This window comes from Dermacentor variabilis, chromosome 8 (assembly GCF_050947875.1).
Source record: "Dermacentor variabilis isolate Ectoservices chromosome 8, ASM5094787v1, whole genome shotgun sequence".
NCBI classification, from domain to species: Eukaryota; Metazoa; Arthropoda; class Arachnida; order Ixodida; family Ixodidae; genus Dermacentor; species Dermacentor variabilis.
In genome coordinates this window covers 137,144,246-137,160,865 of record NC_134575.1, presented here as the reverse complement: position 1 = coordinate 137,160,865, position 16,620 = coordinate 137,144,246, and the positions used below count along the sequence as shown (strand labels likewise).

General features: G+C 44.7%; 1 long non-coding RNA gene across 1 annotated transcript in view; it reads left to right on the top strand.

The window, feature by feature from the left end:
* The first annotated feature begins 432 nt into the window (after window positions 1-432).
* LOC142591296 (uncharacterized) overlaps window positions 433-16,620 on the top strand; it is a 42,486-nt gene continuing 26,298 nt past the window's right edge. The window contains exon 1 of the long non-coding RNA XR_012830444.1: window positions 433-456. This is a non-coding gene — a long non-coding RNA (uncharacterized LOC142591296). The remainder of the gene's footprint in view (window positions 457-16,620) is intronic.

Here is a 16,620-nt window from a genome sequence, read left to right as displayed (position 1 = left end):
GCCTGCCCCATCCTTCAATACCGCAAATCATTCCATGGGAAGAAGCATCGTCACGATGTTAAGAAATCAGGGTGTCGTGTTTTTATAAGTGTTGTTCAAAAAAAGCCGAAGATTAGCTTAATTATGACATATTTCTATATATATTCTAATGATCTCGTACACTTATTTTTTCCCTGATCCAAACGTCTGAATGAACAAGAAAAAGCAGCCTTGTGTGCCATGTTGTCAGCTGTTGTTTGGAAAGATGCAACACTTCCTTCATGTCATTGCACGTAATGGTTCCACAAGCATATTCATTGAGGGACTTTATTCGCATCTGATACTGCTGTGCCAAAAAATGTTTGCATGCTACTTCTAAATCTATTTTTCAATGTCTATTTCTTTTATTTCATGTACGTGAACACATCGCTCTTGGACGTGATCTCCGATAAAGTTTACATGAAACTTGATGAGGCGGTAAGCCATTTGTTTCTGTCTGTTATTGCAATAAAGAAATGATGTGTGCAGAAAAAAAAGTATGCCGCATGCAGTCCTGCGTAAATACTTAATGTGTTGGGAGCGCCTCACACCGGCTGATGGTAAAAGGATTGGCTACGGCTTCGGCTGGCGTGAGCACTGGCGCGCGTGCTCACAAGGCCCAGCGGTCACTGACTAAACCTTGACTGTATGGGGTCTCGACCTCTTTCTTTAAGGCAACACGAGAACGCGCAAACGAACGTCCTCGCAAATGGTACCTAACTCCCAGCAGCCAGCGAGAGCTACCCTAGAAGTAAGAATTGTTATCTAAATCTTTTTATTAAAACCCTTCCTTCATAGCTTAAATTGTGATGTCGCCTATTTGCGCGCCTATCTCTGTTCACTGTAGCGTAGGTGTAAGGATGAGTACAGCTCAATACGCAAATGGGAAACCATGAGGTCCATTGACCTAACCCGAGTCTCGTATTGCAAAAAAATCGTCCTAAAACGCGGCTCCTCGCTGACGTGAAAGATCAGTTTTGCCCCCATTCTTTCCAAAACAACATTTCAAAACAATATTTGTTTTTTTTTACAAATGCCATGTTGACCCCAGCATCATCTCTTTTATGATTCCATGCAATGCCCAGCTTACCCATTTGTATTACTAAACAGGCATTTATTTAAGGTTGAGCATTGCACATCGCATTCAGTATATTCTATTAAGAGGAAGTACTAAGGGCCTAGCCGAACCTATTCAAGTACATCTGATGAAGAGAATTACCGGTTGAAGAAAGAAATCACATTACTATGGATGTATTTTATTTATAGAAATGTTTTACACAATTCAATATAATATTGCGTTGTAAATATCTGCAACTAGTTTGGCAAAACAAGCTTTTTGGCCTTGCGCTCAGCAGATGGTTCTCGTAGAGTCCACATATCAAACCGCTAAAGGGCAAGTCAATTGTGAAAATGCCATCCTCCGGGAATTTGCAGGCATCAGATGGGTAGGCATCACATCGTATATAATATGTGTACACACTGCTGCAATCCATAGTGACCACTTATGCAGCTCAACACAAGCTCCTGAAAGACTATGAGCTGGAAGCCTTCGTGTATGTTCAGTCTTCTATTGAGCATTCGCCAGCTCCCTTTTCAGGCATTGAGGTTTGCCAAGACGCGTTACTTTCGCGTAACGAGTCAACTTGCCAACCACACCCCTCACGAAAAGCTTAACAAGCGAGATGAGGTATATATGCGTACAATGCGGGAATTTCATTATTCTAGAAGAGTATTAAACGGGTATTTCTTAGCTTCGGCGCAATCGCCATATCCCTCCTAAAATTCAGGAAATGCGTGTAAATCCAAGTTAAATGCAAAAGATGTGCTATGTCTACCATTGTAACAAATTTACATTGCGCTTCACGATCGAGTTCAAGTGTATACGGACGGATGACGCAATGATCGACGCTCTACCACACGTTCTTAAATCCAGTTACGGCGAAATTCCAACACATAAATTTCTCTCCGCGCGACCTTTACTCTAATGAAATGTATATGCTAACAAAGACAACCACGCCGATGGGTAGCTTCACCGCATTCTCAACCAAGAATACTGTCATTAAGAAACACGAGCTTCTGGACAGCCAATGCTGCTTTAGTCGACGAGTTACAAAAGACTTACAATTGTTGCAAAAAAAAGCAATACATCATGTCGTACTCAGGCGGGTACTAGATCCTTGTGGAACGGTATGGTATTAATAGTGCTGTAAATCCGTTATGCATGTGAGGCACATAAATATATAGACAGTTCGCTTTGCGCTTTCCTAGCGCGCTGCGCTATTACGAAAGTCTTCGTCAAAATTGCGAGAGGGACAACATATATTAATCCGAAATATTGGAGATTGCTTAGAATGGGGATCCCCTTCTGACGTCCACGATAACGAGCAAGATCATTCGTGCAATTCGCGATAATTATGATTGAAACAGAGATTGAAACGTTTGAAAGAGAGCGATGACAAATAGTCACCTGGCCTGCTTCAGTTATACAGGCACCTTATTCATACTGTTCATTCTTGCATTTTTGTTATATATCTACTTAATCAGCTTTCCCTTTCTCAATACTTCTCCCTCTAGCTTGTACTGATACTCATGCCTGTAATGAATCCAGTCGTATTGATCTAAATCCTGCTTTTTTCCCGCCAATATACTAAACTTATCTTGCTTATCTCGACTGTTAACTGGTTGAAGCCCTTCCGTTTACTTTAACTACAAACACTTCGGGAAGTTGCACATTCCCTACGTGTCTCTTGGGGTAAATCGCTTCGCATTCCATTAGGCTGTGCTTAGTGGACTGAGTAAAACATTCATATAAAACAAACATGTACAAGTACATCGCGAATAGGTCAGGATGCTGCGTACGTATAGAACTGTGACACATAGCGTGTTTCTTTTTTAGCGCGTTTGTACAATTCTTTGTCAACCCATGGTTCGCGCGCCCTTTTTTAGAAGCCGCTGGGTGAGGCGAAAAGCCAAATTTTAGCAGGCGAGCAAAGTCCGCAAACAAGGTTAACGCTCTCTTTACATCTGTTTCATTATCAATTTCTTCGTAGTGTATACCCTGGTGGAGACATCTGAATTGCCCGTTATTATGCTGCCGTTAGTATGCCCCATTATTATTCAGCGAAATCGTTGTCAGGAGTCTCTCTTTTCTTTGTCGCGGTCTTTAGGTATAAGCGAAAACAGGGGTAAATGATCACTTACTACAGGTATTATAAGACCTCATAAGCACAGGCTTCGGTTTTACAGATAATAGCTGCTATACCAGTGAGCTCTCTTAAAAGCGACCACTGCGACTCGGAGTGAAAAACGTGCTATGCCTCTGTCAACGTCGAGCGAGATGCGAAATTTAACTTCAGTGGGTCATGCGCGCCAAACCGCCATAATCGTGTAATAGTTTATTTTGTCTCGTCCACAATGGCAAAGTAAGGCGCGTAAGACATCTGAATTGCCCGTTATTATACTGCCGTTAGTATACTCCCTTATTATTCAGCGAAGTCGCTGTCAGGAGTCTCTCTTACAGTGGCACAGTGGCATTGATATAAGCCTCAATGCTATAATGTTCTTTCATCAAGTGCGGTTTAGAGGTCCCCCCCTTCTGAATAATTTCAATTATGTTTGACGTCAATTCACGAACCAGAAAAAAACTAACTAGAGCGAGCATGTGGAAAAATATCCCTTGTCCAAAAAGTTTATATGTAATAACAATATTGTCTTTCTAACGCCCACTCGCTATGCTCTCAACTAAGAGTGGCAGTATTGAAAATAAATAAATAAATAAATAATGCGGTGCAAAAATAACCTAATAAAGAAATATGGTCTGTAGTTACTGCATTATGTGACAGTGACAGTGACAAGAACTTTATTAGAATGTCCTGAGGAACTTGATTGGGGGGAACCGAAGGCTCGCCGATCAAGTTGGTGGCTCCGCCCACGACGGGACAGGGAGATGGTGACTCTCCGCGACGTCGCGGGCCCTCTGGACGGCCTGTAGTTGGTTTGGGAAATGCGAGCTCTTCAGCAAGGCGTCCCACTTGGACTTGTTATGAAAGTCGGAGCCCGCGTTGTACGGGCACAGCCAGAGCATGTTGTCGAAGGAGCAGCACGCGTAACCGCATTTGCAGCACGACTGCGGAAAGTTCGGGTCTATCCAACTAAGCGCTCTCGGGGTGACGTACGATCTCGTCTGTAAAAGCCTGAAAGTAACAGCCTGAACCCTGTTCAGTTTCGGGCTGGGGGGAGGGAATTTTCTCCGGCTGTGTCTGTAATGTGACGTAATTTCGTGAAAGGTTGTAAGTTTATCTTTGAAGGGGCAATCCTGTGGGAGAGCCGGACCGCTAGCTCGGGCGCGGTTCGTGAATTCACGCCCCAGGCAGTTGGCCCGCTCGTTAGGGTTGCAACCCGCTCGGTTAGTTGCATCGTCCATGTGGGCCGGGAACCATGCTATGGTATGACCTGCAGTTTCTTCTCGCGTATTAATGCTGCATTAAGTGATGGGAATATTATGATGTTCGTTATTTAGAGCGCTCTAACTGCACAATTTATAGAACCGTGGGATATGTGCTCAAGTCTATTTGTGCTGCAATGACCGGTTTTACGGGTTAGAAAATCAAAGGCCTACTTCTATTCCAAAACAATAAAAAATGACATAACCCATCTGACGATAACTATAGATGGCAATGCAAATAGCATTTGAGCAGTGTAGCGACAGACCATATTCCCATAGTCACGCTCACTTAACATGTGTAGTGGTAATTCTGAGCGTTTCATTGCTTCGGCTACATGCCACGTGCTCCGACATGGTCCCACTTTACTATAGCAACGATTGCCAAGGTCACTAATAAGTCTGACAACATGGCAACGATTGTGTGACGCCGGCGAAATGACGATGAAATCACAAAGGACGATATTGATAGAACGAAAAAGGCGCTATTACGACGACGACATGGCAAAAATGAGACGTCGATTCTTTAATTTGACAACATGACAACATGATTCTTGAATTGACAACAGCGTGACGACGATGACATGAAGACAATGAGATTACGACGTCAGTATGGCCGGAAGATGATGGCATGACGGCAACCGGATGAAGAAGCTGGAATGACGTTAATGAAACGACCACAGCGGCATGACGACGACGGTATGAAAATGGATGCGTGGCAACGTTTGTTTAACGACCATGCAATGACGATGACGGTATGAAAAGGGCAGCATAATCACGATTCAATGACGGCAGCTTGATTACAATAGAATGAAAAACAAACGAGGACGTCGTTGCATTGACGAAGGTCGCATGATGTCCAGGGAAAGACAGCAACATAATGACGTTTCTGATTTGATGACGATGGTGAAAACGACAGCCTGACGATGATGGCATGATAACAACGGTATAATACAACTGTGCGACGACGATGGCTCACGATGATGGCATGACGAGAATTGGATGTGGATGTTACATTATCGTCGATGTAACGACCTCGACGGCATCACGCCGACGGAACGACAGCGAATGCATACGACAACGCAATGACGATGATGGCGCGACAACGGCATCAGGACAATGGGATGCCGACGAGCATACAGTGACAATGGCGGGACAATGGCTGTATAAGAAAGCCTGCGTGACGACGATCGTGTTACGGCGACAGCATGACGACCGTTGGGTGACGAAGCTGGAGTGACCACGATGCTATCCCCACAATAGCAGAAATGTGGTGTGACACCAAACACAAGATGACTGTATGACGACCATAGCATGACGACAACGTCATGATGACACTTGGATGACAAGTCTTAAATGACCATGCAACGGCCCCGACGATAGCACGAGCGTGAGCTACTGGCCCTAGCTATTAGAAAACTAGAAACAGTGGTTCGTGGTAGAGGAGTGACTACGAATGTATGACAAGGGTCAGATCACAAAACTGAAATTACCACAATTGTACGACCATGACGGCACCACGATGGCAGTATGACAAGGAATGAACTGTAACTGCATGATGGCAATGGCGCGCCGACGACGGCATGACGAGAGTAGGGTGATAAATCAAGAATAACGGCGATGCAATGATCGAGAAGGCTTCACGACCATGAGCCTAGTGGCCCAAGATATTAGACAAATTTGATCACTCGGTCAGTGTAGAGGGCGTGACGACGAAGGCATAACAAGAGTAAGATAACGAAGACAGTGTGTGACCCATCGGAAAATTATGACAGCAACACAACCAGCAGCAAATACCTTATGGTCGAAGCACGTAGACCACTTCAATCGCTAAGTTAGCGTAAGGGGATAGCTAGATCGATAGTTTAGGAGAATGTCTTGCTGGACGAGTGGGCGCATGGCTCTGTTAAGAAGAGTTGCGCGTACGAAAGGGCCAACACAAGGGAAAAACGTAGTAGACGGAAAGAGCCCTCTTTCCGTCTACTTTGTCACTTTATGTTTTCGTCCTTTTGAACGCGCAACTCTTCCGACGATAGACAAACAGTTAGGTTCAAAATAGGTGAAGTAGGGCAAGGTAATATCAACGCGCATATTGGTTGGGCCATTTCGTGCGGCATCATAACTGTGATATACAACTTCACGCTTACATTGCAAATAAAATAACGTGATGCATTCGTTACCACGTCTGTGTGTGTATTTAGAATGCAGTAATTGCATGGGTGCGCTTTAAAACCACGGTGCTGCAATTTTGCTTTCCTTTCCTTCCTTCTTCTCCGCCCTTAAACTGGCTCTTTTAACTACTACACGCAGAGACAAAGCAGCAGCGCGCGCATGCGATCTCATAGATGAGATGAATACATATATATATAGCAAATTATCAGTCATAGCTCTCGTAGTATAGCCTTCTGGGCCGTTTCCTATTTTTTTTTCGAAAGTGTTTCTATTAGGGTTATTATAATTACACGAAGGTATTTCGCCCTCGTCAGCCGCAGTCCTTGAGATAGTTATTCTGGCGGCTACCTTCCCACGCTATGCGTGCCGCCCTCGCACCTGTTTAAGCTTTTCCTAGACGCTAGAGTTATACTATGTCCGCGCGGTGAGCCCTCTCGGTGAGCGCATACTTCCCCCCTCATCTTTTAAGAGGTACAATACTTACAAGCATTTGTCTCGCAAACCATATTTATTTCAAGGGAATTTTCCACGTCTCAATAATTTCTCTCGTCGTATTCGAGTGCTGATTGCCGTGTTATTGTTTGTTAACGAAGCTTTCCCCTCAAGTCTAAATATTTTAAGGCAGTTTGTCGTGTGCGTATCATAGCCACGCACGCTTATATCGCCTTCCGTTTCTCTACCACGGGTGCGCTTTAAAACCACGGCGCTGCATTTTTTGCTTTCCTTTCCTTCCTTCTTCTCTGCCCTTAAACTGGCTCTCTTAACTACTACACGCAGAGACAAAGCAACAACGCGCGCATTAGATCCCATAGATGAGATGAATATTTACAATTATTATTAGGGTTATAACTATATTCGAGTGCTGATTGCTGTGCTATCGTTTGTTAACGAAGCTTTCTCTCAAGTCTAAATATATTAAGGCAGTTTGTCGTGTGCGTATCATAGCCACGCACGCTTATATCGCCTTCCGCTTCTCTACCACGGTTGTGCTTTAAAACAAAGGCGCTGCAATTTTGCTTCAGAGACTTTCCTTCCTTCTTTTCCGCCCTTAAACTGGCTCTCTTAACTACTACACGCAGAGACAAAACAACAATGCGCGCATTAGATCCCATAGATAAGATGAATATTTACAATTATTATTAGGGTTATAATTATATTCGAGTGCTGATTGCTGTGCTATCGTTTGTTAACTAAGCTTTCTCTCAAGTCTAAATATTTTAAGGCAGTTTGTCGTGGTGCGTATCATAGCCACGCACGCTTATATCGCCTTCCGTTTCTCTACCACGGGTGCGCTTTAAAACCACGGTGCTGCAATTTTGCTTTCCTTTCCTTCTTTCTTCTCCGCCCTTAAACTGGCTCTCTTAACTACTACACGCAGAGACAAAGCAGCAGCGCGCGCATGCGATCCCATAGATGAGATGAATACATATATATATAGCAAATTATCAGTCATAGCTCTCGTAGTATAGCCTTCTGGGCCGTTTCCTTTTTTTTCGAAAGTAGTTCTATTAGGGTTATTATAATTACACGAAGGTATTTCGCCCTCGTCAGCCGCAGTCCTTGAGATAGTTATTCTGGCGGCTAGCTTCCCACGCTATGCATGCCGCCCTCGCACCTGTTTAGGCTTTTCCTAGACGCTAGAGTTATACTATGTCCGCGCAACCTTGAGCGATCGAAAAGAGCGTTTTCCCCGCTTGGCCGGCGGAGAAGGGGGGCTTTGTTCCGGCCGCAGAGCTCTCCACGTCTCAGTAAGGCGCCTGGTGGTGGTCTCGTGCGGACGATGCCCTCTCGGTGAGCGCATACTTCCCCCCTCATCTTTTAAGAGGTACAATACTTACAAGCATTTGTCCCGCAAACCATATTTATTTCAAGGGAATTTTCCACGTCTCAATTATTTCTCTCGTCGTATTCGAGTGCTGATTGCCGTGTTATTGTTTGTTAACGAAGCTTTCCCCTCAAGTCTAAATATTTTAAGGCAGTTTTCCTAGTCTCTAAAGCCGCTCGAGTTCGCTGTTCTCCTCGGGCGGCCAATTTTTTCCAAGAAAGTATGCCTTCCAACCACTCGGACTTTCGCAGACAACGTCAGTCCCTTTGCACGTAAGTATGAGGCTCGGAGCAGGAGCTATGGCGCTTGAAAGTAACCGTTGGCTTGACGAACCAACCGACTGAGATATCATTACGGGCAACATCCAAGGGTGACGAGTTCAAATCACCCTCTTATGTTCCTTATTTTATTTCTCCCCTTTTTTTCTTTTTTTCTTTCGTTTTAATGTCTTTTCCTTTATTTGATCACTGTACGGGAACCCTCCTAAAAAACTATATATATCCTTAATTATGTATGGCCACACATGTGCAGGTCATAAATACCAGGTTCTCTAGCCGAGTGCCATGCGTGCGGTATAACCGAGCTCAGATTGGTCCACCTTGATTGATCAAATAGGGCACCACTGTAGGTTAAATAAGGCGTACAACTCGTGCGGTACCCGCTGTGGTTGCTCAGTGGCTATGGTGTTAGACTGCTGAGCACGAGGTCGCGGGATCGGATCCTGGCCACGGCGGCCGCATTTCGATGGGGGCGAAATGCGAAAACACCCGTGTAATTAGAATTAGGTGCACGTTAAAGAACCCCAGGTGGTCTAAATTTCCGGAGTCCTCCACTACGGCGTGCCTCATAGTCAGAAAGTGGTTTTGTCACTTAAAACCCCATAATTTAATTTTTTAAATTTAACTCCTGCGGGGACGGTAGAGTATCCGTCTCCCGTGCAAGAGGACAGTGGTTCAAATCCCGGTGCCGCGCGTTTCTCCACCGGAGAATACCGCGTGTTGAGAAAATTGCACAAACAGGCCTGGAGTGCGGCCTGATCCCGGTGACCGGAACCGGAAACGCACTCTCTCACCAGAGCAGCATTGGCCACCCTGGTGCAGTACTTGGCCACAACCTCCTATATGAATACAACAATCAAACCCCGGCCCTCAGTCCCCAGCAGCCGCGAAGCAACTGACCAAGGCGGCGGTCAGATCTGTGACGCTGCAGAGGGTGCTAAGAATACCTGGCTCCGGACAGGCCGCCATTGGAATCTGAACCTGGTAACGTTTAAAGTTAGAACGTTATCTAGTGAGGCGAGTCTAGCAGTGTTATTGGAGGAATTAGAGGGCAGTAAATGGGATATAATAGGGCTCAGTGAGGTTAGGAGAACAAAAGAAGCATATACAGTGCTAAAAAGCGGGCACGTACTGTGCTACCGGGGCTTAGCGGAGAGACGAGAACTAGGAGTCGGATTCCTGATTAATAAGGAAATAGCTGGTAACATACAGGAATTCTACAGCATTAACGAGAGGGTGGCAGGTCTTGTTGTGAAACTTAATAAGAGGTACAAATTGAAGGTGGTACATGTCTATGCCCCTACATGCAGTCATGATGACCAGGAAGTCGAAAGCTTTTATGAAAACGTGGAATCGGCGATGGGTAAAGTAAAAACAAAGTACACTATACTGCTGGGCGACTTCAATGCCAGGGTAGGCAAGAAGCAGGCTGGAGACAAGTCAGTGGGGGAATATGGCATAGGCTCTAGGAATAGCAGAGGAGTGTTATTAGTAGAGTTTGCAGAACAGAATAATATGCGGATAATGAATACCTTTTTCTGCAAGCGGGATAGTTGAAAGTGAACGTGGAGGAGCCCGAAGGGTGAGACTAGAAATGAAATAGGCTTCATACTCTGCGCGAACCCTGGCATCATACAAGATGTAGACGTGCTCGGCAAGGTATGCTGCAGTGACCATAGGATGGTAAGAACTCGAATTAGCCTAGACTTGAGGAGGGAACGGAAGAAACTGGTACACAAGAAGCCAACAATGAGTTAGCGGTAAGAGGGAAACATGAGGAATTCCGGATCAAGCTACAGAACAGGTACTCGGCTTTAACTCAGGAAGAGGACCTTAGTGTTGCAGCAATGAACGACAATCTCATGGGCATCATTAAGGAGTGCGCAATAGAAGTCGGTGGTAACGCCGTTAGACAGGAAACCAGTAAGCTATCGCGGGAGACGAAAGATATGATCAAGAAACGCCAATGTATGAAAGCCTCTAACCCTACAGCTAGAATAGAACTGGCAGAACTTTCTAAGTTAATCAACAAGCGTAAGACAGCGGACATCAGCAACTATAATATGGATAGAATTGAACAGGCTCCCAGGAACGGAGGAAGCCTAAAAAAGGTGACCTATGTTCAATCGACAGCGTTACCGATCTGGTAACCTATGTTAAAAATCAAAAGACGTGCAAGAGATTATCTGTCGCAATGTTCCCAGATAAACAACGTTCTTCATGATGCCATACTGGAAGCATTGAAGTCGGTAGGCCTAGGCGGTCAATTATATCGTTGGACACGCAGTCATTTACATAGACGGAGTTTATTTGTTAACACTGAAGCTGGTCCTACCTCGTAATATTATAAGCATCATGGAGTTCCGGAAAGTAGTGTCTTGAATCCAACGCTCTTCAACCTTGGACTCATTGGTGTCGTGGAATGACTGCCGAAGGCGGTCAAAGGTTCAATGTATGACGATGAAATCTGCGTGACACGGCCGCAGGTATGCGCAAGGCTTCAAAAAGATGCAACCTTAACATCGACGTTCCTAGATGAACAAGACCTCAACGTCACGCCAGAAAGATTCTCATTCGCCGCTTTTGGCCGAAAGCCAATGAAATCATACGATGTCCCTATCGACGCTCAAAGCACGCCTTATGTCAGGACGCACCTGTTTTTAGGCGTACTCATAGATCGTGACTTCTGCTCGAGCACTCATGTGGCCTACCTAAAGAAGCGCCTGACGGTTGTTTTTTAATCTGTGCAAAGTTTCTTGGTGAAAAAGTTTGGGGTACTTCAGTATATGCATTGATGCAACTATACAGGACGCTCTTTCTCGGCCATTTGTGATACAGCTTGCAGGGGCTGAGCAAGCACAGCATAACTAAAATTCCTATACTCTAAAGCCTCCATGCCCAGGCACGTAGAGTGTGTCTTAGATATCCGCGAGCCTCGTCAACAGCTGAAGCAATTACCCAGCCGAAGACCCATATAATGATGGAAGCACTCACACTAGACGTAATACATCTTGCTCGACTCCCTGCCCATACTCTGGTCTCACTTCCAGAGGATGGACCACGCGCCTCCTTTTCTCAGGCAATCCTGTCTTGTCGTGCATACATTCCATCAGGTTATACAGCTCCAATGAGAGTTCCATTTACCCGATTGTACATTGCCTAAGCATAAGTTTGACTAATGGTACCAAAAATAGGAAAGAACCACAGCTCTCGTCTCCAGCGCTCAAGCAGCTCTCACTGCACTTTCTGTACGAGACATACAACGAGTATAACCATCTATATACTGACATTTCAACCACGGTGAATTGATCTCTACGACCGGTGATTTTTTCTGAAGAAACATCCACCGTAATGATTCTAGTATCTCACCAGACTGCATCAAATGCTGCGTAATTTTCTGCTATTCATTGTACACTTCGCGTATTTTCTGATGAACTGCCCAAGGCATGAAGCATGTTCAGTTACTGTAAGGCTGCTCTTCATTGTTTGGTTTCTGCCTTACTCCGTAGACCCCACAAACAACTAGTTCTAGAAATTAGACTGTTGCTTCAAGACCTCATCGAACAAGCACAGAACAATAAGTTACAGTAGATTCCAAGCCACTGTGGCATAATGGGCAAAGAACATGCCAGTGCAGCAGCACGATCTGCACATGAGGAGGGCTTGCAAGACTCCATAGCATTCTCGAGAACAGACGCAGCAATGACAATGTTTGTGTTTGCAAATGGAGCCAAAGCCCTTCATGCAACACACCAAGCTTGAAGCACACAAGTCTGCACCGACTGTACCCATCCCTTCGACTTTGATCCCCATCAGGACTCTCTTGACTAAAGACAACAGTACTTTTCCGACTGAGGTTTGGCGTCGCTTTCACAAGATCTTTTCTCTTCCTAGTCGGTGTTGTTGAGAGCGCGGCTTCCAGTCATCGCGGCAGCAAGGAGACTGTAGAATACGTACTGCACCACTGTCCTCGATACAGCGTGCACCGGCTGTCGCTAACGGCCCTGTTGGCAGCCTTGACGACAGGCCAGTTTCAGAACAGACAGTCCTGGAATGCCGACATGAACTGTCGCCACAGCGATGTTGGTCAAGGCTTTGTTGACCATTTTACGCGACAATGGCCTATTAAAAATAATATAATGATCCCGTCCGTTTTTACGCTTTTATTTTCCCCCCGCTCTTCTGGCCATCTGTACTTCCCCTTTTCCTTCCCTTAGTGCAGAGTAGCAAACCGGAGGCTTTAATCCGGCGCCACCCAGTGGCACCAAAGACGATAATGGAAGAAGGAATAGTCTACAGGAATTTGACATCCCACAAGTAACGCGGGAAGAAGTAAAGAAAGCCTCGGGAGCTATGCAAAGGGGCAAGACAGCTGGGGAGGATCATGTAACAGCAGATTTGTTGAAGGATGGTGGGCAGATTGTTCTGGAAAAACTAGCCACCCAGTATACGTGATGCCTAATGACCTCGAGCATACCCGAATCTTGGAAGAGACCTAGCTTTATCTTAATCCATAAAGAAGGGGACACCAATGGCTTGAAAAATTATAGACCGATCAGCTTACTGCCCGTTGCCAACAAAGTATTTACTAAGGTAATCGCAAGTAGAATCAGGGACACCTTAGACTTCCGTAAACCAAAAGACCAGGCAGGATTTCATTAACGCTACTCAACAAGAGGCCCTATTCACACTATCAGTCATTGTGATAGAGAATTGTGCGAAATATAACCAACCCTTATATATAGCTTACATTGATTACGAGCAAGCGTTTGATTCAGTCGAAATTTCAGCAGTCATGCAGGCATTACGGAATCAGTGTGTAGACGAGCCGTATTTAAAAATAGTGAAAATATCTATAGCTGCTCCACAGCCACCGTAGGGCGCAATAAAGAAAGCACGAAATTCCAAAAAAGAAGGGCGTCAGGCAGGGAGATAAGTTCTCTCAAATGCTACCCACAGCGTGTTTACAGGTGGTATTCAGATACCCGGATTGGGAAGAATTGGGGATAAGAGTTAATAAAGACTACGTTAGTAACTTGCGATTCGCTGATGATATTGCCTTGCCTAGTAACTCAGGGGACCAATTGCATAGGATGTTCACTGACCTGGACAGGCAAAGTAGACGAGTGGGTATAAAAATTAATCCGCAGGAAACTAAAGAAATGTTTAAAAGTCTCGGAAGAGAAGGGCAGTTTACGAAAGGTAGCGAGGCACTGGAAGTGATAACGGAATACACCTACTTAGGGCAGGTTGTGACCGCGGATCTAGATCATGAGACTGAAATAATCAGAATACGTATGGGCAGGGGTGCGTTTGGCAAGTATTATCAGATCATGAATGGCAGGTTGCCATTATTCCTCAAGAGAAAATTGTAATACAGCGGTGTCTTACCAGTACCCACCTACAGGGCAGAATCCTGGAGGCTTACGAAAAGGGTTCTACTTAACTTGAGGACGACGTAACGACGTATGGAAAGAAGAATGATAGGTTTAACGCTAAGGGATAAGAAGAGAGCAGTTTCCGTGAGGAAGAGAACGCGAGTTAATGACATCTTAGTTGAAATCAAGAAAAAGAAATGGGAATGGGCAGGGCATGTAACGAGGAGGGAAAATAACCGATGGTCATTAAGGGTTATGGAATAGATTCCACGAGAAGGGAAGCGTAGCACGGGGCAGCAGAAAGTTAGGTGGACGGATGAGATTAAGAAGTTTGCATGGACAACATGGCCACAATTAGCGCAAGACCGGGGTTGTTGGAGAATTATGGGAGAGGCCTTTGCCTTGCAGTGGGCATCGCCATGCCGCCGCCAGCGCCGCCACCGTTTCTACCGCCGCTGCCGCCTCTGGTCAACCGATGGTCATTAAGTGTTACGGACTGGATTCCAAGAGAAGGGAAGCGTAGCAGGGGGCAGCAGAAAGTTAGGTGGACGAATGAGATTAAGAAGTTTTGCAGGGCCAACATGGCCACAATTAGCACAAGACCGGGGTAGTCGCAGAACTATGGGAGAGGCCTTTGCCCTGCAGTGGGCGTCGCCAGGCCGCCGCCGCAGCCGCTGCCGCTGCTCGTTTTCGTTTACTGCTATTCTTTTCTGACATACTCGCCGTGGTTGCTCAGTGGCTATGGTGTTGGGCTGCTGAGCACGAGGTCGCGGGATCGAATGCCGGCCACGGCGGCCGTGTTTCGATAAGGGCAAAAACACCCATGCACTTACATTTAGGTGCCCGTTAAAGAACCCCAGGTGGTCGAAATTTCCGGAGTCCCCCACTACGGCGTGCCTCATAATCAGAAAGTTGTTTTGGCACGTAAAAGACCATAATTGAATTTTTTTTACCTGAAGTCACCAAAAGATATCGCCTATCAAAACTACGTATGGTGTACACTTGATATTTTTCCACTGCAATGTGCTATCGACATGCAACAAGTACGAGGAGCTCGCTACACTTCTACAAGAATTTTCCTGCCATTGTGACGTTATTATGATTGCGGAAACCTGGTACAAATGTGAAGATGAAACGGTCAGATTACGTGGCTACAATAGTTACTACTTGAATGGATATTCCCGACAAGGGGGTGGAGTATCGCAATTGATCTTGGAGAAACCTTCTTCAAGGTTGGTCACTCACTTTACAATATTACAACAGATTGTGAAGCTTTAGCTTTAATCCAAGATAGGCTTATCCATGATGTTCTTTATCGCCCACCTGATGGTTGTGTTGAGAACTTCAGCGTCTTAGAAAAACTGTTAACTTTAGAAGCGCATATAGGTGGTGTGTCGTACTACGTGCGGACTTTAACATCAATTTTTACAAAGTAATGCAACGTCACTCGTTCCAGTGATTGCTTAGTTCTTTTGTTTGCATTGTTGAAGGTGCAGAGTCTGTGCACCTTAAATGAACCGACCCATGTTAAGATTCCTTACCATTCCCTCTGAAAGCCTTCTCGACATATTTATTACAAATGAAGATAGGACAGCATAAAACAGGGTTCACTTCCGAACATATATATATATATATATATATATATATATATATATATATATATATATATATATTCCAAAAAAATAAGGTGTCTGGATGGCCAAAAGCATGTCGCCCCGAGTCCTACCACACACAGCAAATCAATCCTAATTCTTTGGAGCAATTTGGACATCAAATTGCAAGGTCTGAGTACACTGCAGCTCAAGTACATTGTATGGCTGCACAAATGCTGAGAAAGCTTACGATATCTTGATGTATCTTTAAAAAAACTCTTATCACAGTTCCTTAAGGCTTTGCGAGCATCGCAAAGAAAATCCGAGAGCCATGGATGACAAAGGAATGCCATGAAATGATTCGTAAAAAGAATGCTTTATATTTCAGATATATGAAAAGTAGATAAAGCAATGATTTGGCTGAATTCAAGCAATTTAGAAACTCTTTAAACAAAACCTTGCGTAATAAAATTATTAATTTCGAAATTTGTTTCAAGGAACAAGCACTCGTAACGATATCCTAGGGCTGGAAAGGAACTGTTTACTAAATTCGGGTTATAGCCAAGGTAAGGAATTAGAGCTCGTAATGCGCAATAAAGTACGTAGGGTGGAGTCCCCGCAAATATTTTTTTCAGGTATTTCACTGCTCTTGTCTCAAGTAGCACACCAGCTGCGGATAAGCGCACTATATTGCAATTTATGGGTGCACCAAAAGTGAAATCTGCATTTCTTAAACCAACAACTCACGCGGAAGTGTATTAAACTTTTTATGGGTCTTAAGAACAGCAAAGCGCGCGATATTGATGACGTTCAAATTAGCCTAATTATATGCGTACTTTGCCTTTTAGCACCTAATTTATATGAAGTAATTATGATGTTGCTACAGTCTATTTCAATGCATCTTATGAGACAACAC